Below are 10,219 nucleotides of genomic sequence, written 5' to 3' on the forward strand. Positions count from 1 at the left end.
ACTTATGTAATAAGTAGTTGTATTTATTTCCATCACCATATTAGATTGACCTTGATCTTTATCATGAGCTTGATAAAGATTGTAACGTCTGGGAAATATTATGTAATTATTTTTGTCAATAAATAATTATTATGTGATTTTTATGTGAATTTTGGTGAATTATTTGATAATGGATAATAATAATTGGATGTTTATTTCTGATAAAAGTGAGATATTTTAATTTCAAATTATCCAGAATTAAATCTAGATAATTTTGGTATTTTTCTTGTAATTTTTTAATCATATGATTTTATAAGGATTTATAGAATTATTAATGATTATTTTACCTAATTATAAAATTACTTTTTAGAATCAGAAATCGTTCCACTTCAACCGTTTTTGCATTTTTACAACCCGAAGCTCTTCCGAAAACTCCTTCCTAACCTAATCTGATAATTCTGAACACTTTTCATGTTTTGACTTTTTCGATTTGGGGTACGGTTTGATCTGTACGAGTCCCGGTGTGAAATTTTCGATAACGCAAATCATTTTATATATCGATAAGAATCCATATTCTCAAAAGGCGAGATATTATCACCTTTATTTCGTATAAAGTATTTTATAGGAAGCTCTATTTTGATAATTATCCAAATTTGGTATTAGAAACGTATCGTCTTTTCAGTTACTTAGCGGCTAAGTAACCTATTTTTGGATCCGGTCTGTAAATATAATTATCGAAATATTAAATAAATAAAATATGTGATGGTTCAGTCAGTTATGGGTTGCTGTGTTATCAATTGTTTGTGAATTGTTGGACGCAAAGGTTAATTTTATAATTAATTATTGAGCTGTATGAATTTAATTCATTATAAAATGATTTTATTAAATACTAATTCTCATAAATGCTAAAATTGTTCCTAAAATTATTTTTGTTGTTTTATAATTTTATTTATCATTTTTAGGAGTTTATAAAATTTAGAAATCAATATTTTATTTATTAATTATCTTTAAATGATTTTCTGATTTCATTTACTTGTAAAATTCGTATTTAATTCCAGATTGTTTCAAAAATAATGGAAATTTTATTTTATTAAGTTTTGAATATTTCAAGAAATTTAAAATTATTTCGAAAATATTCTGGCTTTTATTTAATCGCTCGTGTAATCGTTAAACTATAAAATGCGGATCTGACGCGCGATTTGAAAATGTTTCAAAACTACGAAAATTTTATTCTACTAATTTTTAAATATTTGGGAGATTTTAAGAGTTTTGTAGGATTATTTTGAATTATTTATATTCTTTCGATGAATTCTCGCTCGAAAAAGGTACCGATAATTCACGATTTGGTGACCAAGATAGGATAATCACGAGAGTAAAATGGAAATATATATATATATATATATATATATATATATAAACAAAACCTAACCCCCACCCCCCTTTTCTTTAACGCTTCTCCTCCTCTCGATCAATTCGACTGCTCTCATCTCTCGTTGTTCTCTCAATCTCTCTCTGAAATCTCTCCCAATTTCTCTTTCTTTCTTCCCTCTCTGTCTTCCTCCTCCCTATTGCCTCGTTTCTTGCCCCCTGTGCTCCGGTCGCCGCCGCCGCTTATCTCCGGTGGCAGGTGGTGTGGTTCGCCCTGTGTTGTTCCTGTCCGCGTGTGTATATATACGTAAGTATATGTGTGTGTGGATTTTTGTTGTGTTTTTGTTGTGGGTGCATGTGTGTTTTTGATGGCTTCCGGCTTCCTTGTCGGCTGTGTTTCCGGTTGCCGCCGTTCCGGCGAGGCGACCCCCCCTTGACTGTAGCGCGTAGGCGCGTGTTCATCTGTTGGTTGCCTGATTCGAATTGAATTGTTGATTTTGAACTTGATATTGATTTTAATTATTTTATTTTCTTTAAGAAAATAATTTGATTAAAATATATGAAAATAATAAAAATAATGCATAAATATTTGCACGAGAAATAATAAATTAATTGGTGAAATTGCGTTGGATGCCCGGTAGTACGGGAACCCGTGAATTTTACCGCCGTCGGCGATGAGCTTCGGCGAGCTGACGGTGGACGGTGATGATTATTATCTGAGTCCTACATTTATTAATTAAAAAAATTGGTTCGTGTTATTAATTACTAAATGAAAATGAATAATAATTAATAAATTGAATTCATATTGGTGTTTGGGAATTGTAAATTGTAGTTGTGGATTGGATGTAATTGTTGATTGTGATTGACGTCGAGATGATTCGACGGGTAGGCCGATAAATAGAGGAAACGCTGCCCGATTTTCGGGAAAATAAATTCCAAAAATACAGAAATGTAACCTGTAATTGTCGGAAACGTCGAACGAGGATATAATTGAACTTTATGAAACCGATTTGCGTGACGTGACAAGATATTTTGTGAATAATCGATTACCCTATTTTTCAAAATGACAAATATACGTATTTTCCGAAATTAAATACCGAACCGATTTTCGAAGATGTGAACCATAATTGCTATGTGCATTTCGATAATACATATAAATATGAATTCAATTATGAAATCGTATAGGTAGAATAGGATAGTGATTTGATGTTAAGCTTAAGAGGTTATCTGAATTAGGGTATTTCAACCCTGTAGGTTTTAGACGGAAGACCCGAGATTTGACATCGGACTAGGAACGATCTAGTGATTAGACGCCGAGATCAACGAAGTTCCAACATAAGGGTCTGAATGTTGGGATCGTATCCAGAATAGGATAGTAGTTTGACGATAAAGCCGAACGATCAAAGTCGAACCAAAGTCAATAGCGGTTAAAGCTTATTGAGGCAAGTATTCTTGATTTTTCTTTTAATTACTACAACTATTCTTGATTTTTCTTTTAAAATACTGCAATTATTTCTTCGATCGTATTCTAAGTTCAGAATAGTTAAATGTTTTATATTTCGCTGTAATTACTCCGATTATGCATGTTCTTTTCATTATTGTTCCTATAATTCGATTACTCTCTTGAGCAAATACCCATTCTTTCGGGTTATTTGCGAACCCTGAGTTGGGATGTTTTGAATTCAAAATGATTTGATATCAAAATACTTCACGGGCTGGATAGTGATATTTTGGGGATTGAGTTTTACTTAATCCTAAGGGCCGGGACATAACCGGTGCCTTGAGATGGGCCGTAGTGCCTGGGGACCCGACTGGATTATTACAGGTAGGTATAGGTATGCACTGTATCCTGACTGATAAGCAGGATATAGATGCGACCTAGTGTCCAGTCAAATTTTTTGTTGATCGCCATTAACGGCATTCTCTCTCGAATGGTTTTATGATTCCAAAACCGGACAAAACCCTGATTCAGGAGATGAATCGGGGAATCGCTTGTCATTTTTGGATTTTAGTTAAAGGCTGGTGACAGCCAACGTTTATTCGCTTACTCACTCAAAATAAATAGAATTGTTTAAAATTGTTTTAAGATTTTGTCCGGAAGTTTTCTTCGATATTAATGTTTGAAACTCAAAATATATACTTGCTGGGCATTTTGGCTCACTCTTGCTTTTTCAATTCTTATTTCTGCCAGAAACAGATAAGGGAAAAATGAATAGCTTAGATAGACAACAGAAGTCCGAGAAATCTCCGCTGCGAGAGGTTGAAGAAGTTAGAAGAATATGATACGAGCATTAGTTCAAAGGTATTTACATTTGTATTTTAGTTGTTGAAAGATGTAGAAGATTAGATTCTTTTTTCATACCATAACCTGTAAACGATCCGGATAAAAGGAGTTAATTGAATATTCTTTTATTTTATGTAAAGATTGTTTGGTGACACCAAATCTTGACCCCGGATTTGGGTTGTTACAAAGATCACATAGGATGGGGCCATAACCAAACACATTTACTTTATTGCACTTTACATTTACTTGTTTATTTAATTTTATATATGAGATATATGCCTATGTTTACCATGCGATGATAGATTTAGGTGAACTTAAATTAATATAAGGCGTGCTCTAGAAAATCTAGAATAGGAATCGTTTCTTGCCTTAACAATAATATTATGAATACAATCATTAGATTCTTGTGTTTATGAAACATGTAAGTAAATATGAATTTTAAATATTGAGAGAAAGGATGATTCTGTCAAAAGCAAATTTCTATCTGTAAGAAAGGGGTATTAAGTGACGTCTCTTGACAATGCTCCCCCCGATCTGGGAATCATCTGATTATCGATTATTGATTTGAAACATTTAATTTAAAAGGAAGAATCTCTTTATAATATGATTATGATTGTAATATAATATAATCCCTCTAAAATTAAATAATATCAAGTAGTAATTGGCCAATGACACAACGGACTTGTGTCGGTCATAGCCTTCCAACATGGTAGAAAGTGGTTCTTATTTTTAAATCATTGTCGTTTCGTGCTACAGCCGAGGGCTTTGATTTCGAAATAAGAAATACTTGTCTATTACATAAAGATGTGTACATTGAATTAGAATCTAAAGGTCGTTAAGTGCTACAGCCGTGGGCCGTTGGAGACTGATTCAATTGTACGAAATGTTGGGTTAGACTTGACTTAGAATATTGAGTTTGTCGTGCTACAGCCGTGACTCAATTATTCAAGAGGCTAAAGTTTTATTAGGGAATAACATAAGATGTAATTGACAAGAGTTGTCTGCCTATTGAACATCACATGAGGTTTCGTGCTACAGCCGAGGTTGTGTGATGGAAAGTAGGATCCCTATTCCCACTAGCATTATGAATGCTTAATTTTCACTTAGGGGTTGTATAAATTAAATAAACTAGTGGGAGCCACTTATGAATAAAGACCCGATTCATATAGTGTCCTGAAATGAAATTGAATATTTGCTAAGTGTTGTTATGTGTTCATTATTTACAGATTTACTATATTCGTTATGTCTTCGGCACTATCACTCCGGAGTATACTAGATGCTCACAAGTTGACTGGTCCTAATTTTGTTGACTGGCTTCGAAACTTGAGAATTGTTCTCAGGGTTGAGAAGCTTGAATATGTGCTTGACTCACCTAAGCCTACTGAACCTGCTAGCGATGCACATAATGATGAACATGTTGTGTATCGTAAGTACATAGATGATGCAAATGTTGCTCAATGCATCATGCTAGCTTCCATGAACATTGAGCTACAGAAGCAACATGAGCATATGGATGCTCATACTATCTGTAATAACCCCAATTTTTTTTGAATTTTTGAAACCCTCATGAATAGTGTTTTGCTGATTATGCTGAATAAGAAAACTTTTCATGCCACACTATGTAGGGGTTCTGTTATGGATATTCTGAGATTTTATTAGTACTCTATATGGTATATAAGTGTATGTAAAGATCGTCAGAATCCAATTCCGAACACTTTGATTTTTCCCGGAAATCCACTAGATACGAAAAGAATTGAGTATAAGGTAACACGATAAAAAGGATTTAAATAAAAGGATTATAAGAGAGGATCATAAAAGGAATATAATGTATGGAGAAAGGTTAAGGAAACCCAAGTAATAAGATCCCGGGTATGATCCCTCAAACGAGAAACGAGAACGAAAGTTAAGCGAACCGTATAACAGATCAGCGGTCATTAGGCAAACAATTAGGAGTTAATTAAGGAGGTTAGGGATGATGAGGTCATCCAACCAATGAGAAGAGGGCAAGTAAGAGATGATGACACAATAAGGTGATGCAAGCATGACATAGGGAAGGAGGAGGTGTGGTTGGTTTATAACCACACAAATATAAGGTTAATAAGGTAATTAACCAAAAATCAAAACAAAACCAACCAAGCTAAGCTAAACAAATCACAAACACAAAAATATCTCTTTCTTCCAAGCTTGCTCTTGGCTTTTCCCCATTTTCAAGAAGAAGATTTTCAAAGTTCAAGTTCCAAGCTTCCTTAATTGGTAAGATAATTATCTAGTACTCCTTATGCATAGATATAGCTATTCCATGAGTTTAAGCTTCAAATTCCTTCACAATCTCTTCCAATAATTCAAGGAAGAAGATGGTGAATAGTAACTTTCAAAGAAATAACTTTAGTTTTCTTGAATTTTATGAAAGTTTAAGGTTATACAAGCAAGGATCAAGGTTCTTTAGGCATTCAAAGCTCTTGTGTTGTGTTAAGAAGCTTCAAGAAGGTATAAACTCCAAACCCTAGCTTTAGTTTTGAGTATTTAGGAATGGTTATGATTGATATAGTATATGTGAAGCATGAAGCTTGTTTGTTTAGAGTTTGGGTTGGAGTGGTAGTGAAATGAATGTTGAATCTTGTTGATTTGTTAAAGGAATTAAGTATAGTTTAAATTCATGATGAGAATAACATAAATTGGAAGAACTTGAGGTGTTGGGACTGTTGTAGTGTGTTTTGGATGGATGTTGGTTGTATGAATGAATTGGGATTGATTGGTGGTAGATTTGAGATGGTATAAAATTGGGAAATCGCGTAAACATAGCCGTAATAATGCCCGATTTACTGTAGACTGTTTTTAATCTTAACATTAGGACCCGGGAAATCACTGCTAGGTTTTGACCATTGCCATGTTTAGATAGTTCATGTTATGAGCTTCGTTTTGATATGTGGTTCGTTTGATTCCGATGTACGGTTTACGAGAAACGACCATTTTAAGTAACGGCATTTGTAATAACCCCAATTTTTGAGAAATTTTGAAACCCTTATGAATAGTGTTTTTGCTGAACGAGAAAACTTTTCATGCCACACTATGTAGGGGTTCTGATATGGATATTCTGAGATTTTATTAGTACTTTATATGGGATATAAGTGTATGTAAAGATCGTCAGAATCCAATTCCGAACACTTTGATTTTTCCCGGAAATCCACTAGATACGGAGAGAATTGAGTATAAGGTAACATGATTAAAAGGATTTAAATTCAAGGATTATAAGAGAGGATCATAAAAGGAATATAATGTATTGAGAAAGGTTAAGGGAACCCAAGTAATAAGATCCCGGGTATGATCCCTCAAACGATAAACGGGAACGAAAGTTAAGTGAACCGTATAACAGATCAGCGGTCATTAGCCAAGTAATTAAGAGCTAATCAAAGAGGTTAGTGATGATGATGTCACCACACCAACAAGAAGATGACAAGTGTGGGAAGATGACATAGGAGGATGACATAAGCATGACCAAAGGGAAGGTATTGTTGGTTGATTTCAAGCCACACAAATTTTACCATGGTTAAAAGGTAATTAACAAAACAAAAGGATATCAACCAAGCTTTTTATGCACAAAGATCAAGAAAACAAAGCAAGCTTCTCTCTCCCCCCTTTTCATCTTCTTCATTTCGAATTTTTCACCAAAATGGTGAATTAGAAATTCAAAACACAAGCTATACTCCATGGAAAATTATAAGGTTTGTTTCTTTGGATCCTATATTTCATAACTAAGAAGAGCAAGTAGTTTGAGTGCTTGAATCAAAGGTTTTCTATCTCAAACAAATCATTTTAGTTTAGGGTGAATAGTAACTTTCAAGAACAAATTTGTGATTCTTGATTTTATTTGCAAGGTCAAGGTAGCTTAAGCATATATTAAGGCTTCCATGGACATTCCAAGGATCTTTCATGGATTAAAAGCTTCAAGGAAGGTATAATCTCTTAACCAAGATTTGTTATTGAATGTTAAGAGCATAATATGAGTAATATAGTTCATGAGAGGCTTGATGGTTGTGTATGTAGAGATTAGTTGGTTTTGGGTTGTTTTTGGAGTTGTAAATCTTGGTTGTTGATTAATGAACTTAAGTGTAGTTTAAATTCATGATAAAGAATAGTATAAATTGTTAATGTTGAGTTGTTGGGGCTGTTATGATAAAGTATGGATGGAGTTTTGATTGGGTTGTGAATTGGGATTGATTGGTGGTTGAATTGGTTGGTAAAATTTTGGGAAATCGCGTAAACATAGCCGTCGTAATGTCCGATTTTCTTTGGACTGTTTTTGTGCATAACATTAGGACCCGAGAACCCACTGCTAGATTATGACCACTGCCATGTTTAGATAGCTCATGTTACGAGCTTCGTTTTGATATGTAGTTCGTTTGATTCCGATGTACGGTTTAGGAAAAACGACCGTTTTAAGTAACGGCGTTTCGCGAACGAAACATTTCCCCTCGCCTTACTTTGAAACCTTGGTTAAAGACCTTAAAGGACTAATTGGAGTATGAAACAATTATGTAAGGTGGATTAGGTAGTTGGTAAGGTACTCGCGAAAGAATCTCCATAAAACCCTTAATGGTTAATTTATTAAAAATGGTGGAGCCGAGAGTACTCGAGCGACTTAAGTAAACCGTTAAGCGCGAAAGCGAACATTAGGACTCTAAATGGTTAAAGTCTAGTTTCTTAAGCGACCGGGGTTTAATTCCGACTTATGTTGTTGTTCATAGGTTATCGGACCCACTCTAAGCGTAAGTCTATCCGGGAGCACTCAGGCAAGTATTCTATCCGTTATACTGTTGTTGTGATGTATACGCTTGTATATGCATTATCTTGCGATAGATGCATGTTGGTTATTTAGCAAATTCTTGCGATATATTGTAGCATGTGATATGGTATATATGCATGCCTGTTTCATATTCTTGAAATATATATCTGTTGGTTCAGTTGATAATACCTATGCTAGAGGATAGCGGTATCTTGCATACACCCTTAGTATAGGGACCCAAAGGTGAAAATATTTTCTAAAACCGGGAGTCGAGGATCCCGAGTAGAGTTTATATGGATATGGATATATATATATATATATATATATTTATATATATATATGGTTATAGTTTTTCCAAACTATTAATCGAATAAGGTTTATTCGATAACTTTAAACTTTATTTTATTATCGAGTATTATTTCGAATATTATTCGAAGGCGTATGACTCCTTTATATTATTTAATGAATATTATTTTGAATATTCATTCGAGGACTTAAGACTCTTTTATATTATTTAATGAATATTATTTGAATATTCATTCGAGGGTTATGACTCAGTTTATTTTATTATTTCAATATGATTTGAATATTCATCGGAGGACTTATGACTCCTTTATTTTATTTAATGAATATTATTTATAATATTCATTCGAGGTATTATGACTCAGTTTATTTTATTTATTGAATATTAATTGAATATTCATTTGAGGATCTATGACTCCGATTATTTGCTGAAATATATTCTTTATTTTATTAAAGAATAAGGTGTTAATAATCAAACTTATTTTCGATTATTCAAATAAAGATAATACTTTCATATAAGTATATCTTTGGTTATTTAATACTCGTTTCAAGTATAAATTTTAATACTTCTACTTCAATTATTTTTATAAAGACTATTCTTCATGGGAATATTATTTAATTAATAATATTCAGATATTTTCTAATATTCTGGGGACTGATTTACTTCATTAAATCAGCCTTACTCCAAACACTCTTTAAAGTGTTTTCGAGTCTTCAAAATGGTTTTTAAAAGTCAGAGCGGATCCCAAAACTCATTTTTATATTTAAGATCTTCCTTTTTAAAGGGGATTTAAATACCCGCTCAAAAACCTGGGAAATCCGGCTCTGTGGTGTATTTTATATTCGCAACAAGGTTGCAGATTTGGTAAATGAATTGATTACTTGCCCAAAGTTCGGGAAGTAAGCCCCTCTCATTGAGTCGGCATAAGCGACAGGCCGAGGTACGGTCTATTATTGTGTAAGTGGCTCAGTGGGAGTCCATCAAATGCATAAGTGGCTGAGTGGCAGTCCAGCATAGGTCTTAATTATGACCAGGGTGATGACCAGTGGGGAATTCGTCCATCTACTAGTAGAAAAGGTTACTTATTGGTATCTTTGCCTGATCAGCGAGATATCGGGTTTATGCCAAAATTCTTTTCCTTTCCAAAATTCATTGGATGTTTTAAACTCTGTTCATACTTTACATAACAGAGGTTCCAGGAAATGTTTAAGAGATATATATATGTGGATATATATATATATATCGGGGCTAAATAAAGTATCTCATAACTTTTTCATTCAATAATATTTCAAAGATTGAATCTATTCAAGTCTTATCTTGTGGTCTCATCAGTGGGATGAACTTTTGAAATTGATTATAACTTGAACGGTGGTAGTTCAAGTAGTATTTGGGAATGATATAAGTGTAGCGAAGTATTTGGTAACTTCATCTTTTAAACTTATATCTAATTAATAATTGTCTTATGAATGACAAAGATTTTCAGAAAAACGTTGAGACAAGG

The sequence above is a fragment of the Apium graveolens genome, chromosome 8, assembly GCF_009905375.1.
Source record: "Apium graveolens cultivar Ventura chromosome 8, ASM990537v1, whole genome shotgun sequence".
Classification (NCBI taxonomy): Eukaryota; Viridiplantae; Streptophyta; class Magnoliopsida; order Apiales; family Apiaceae; genus Apium; species Apium graveolens.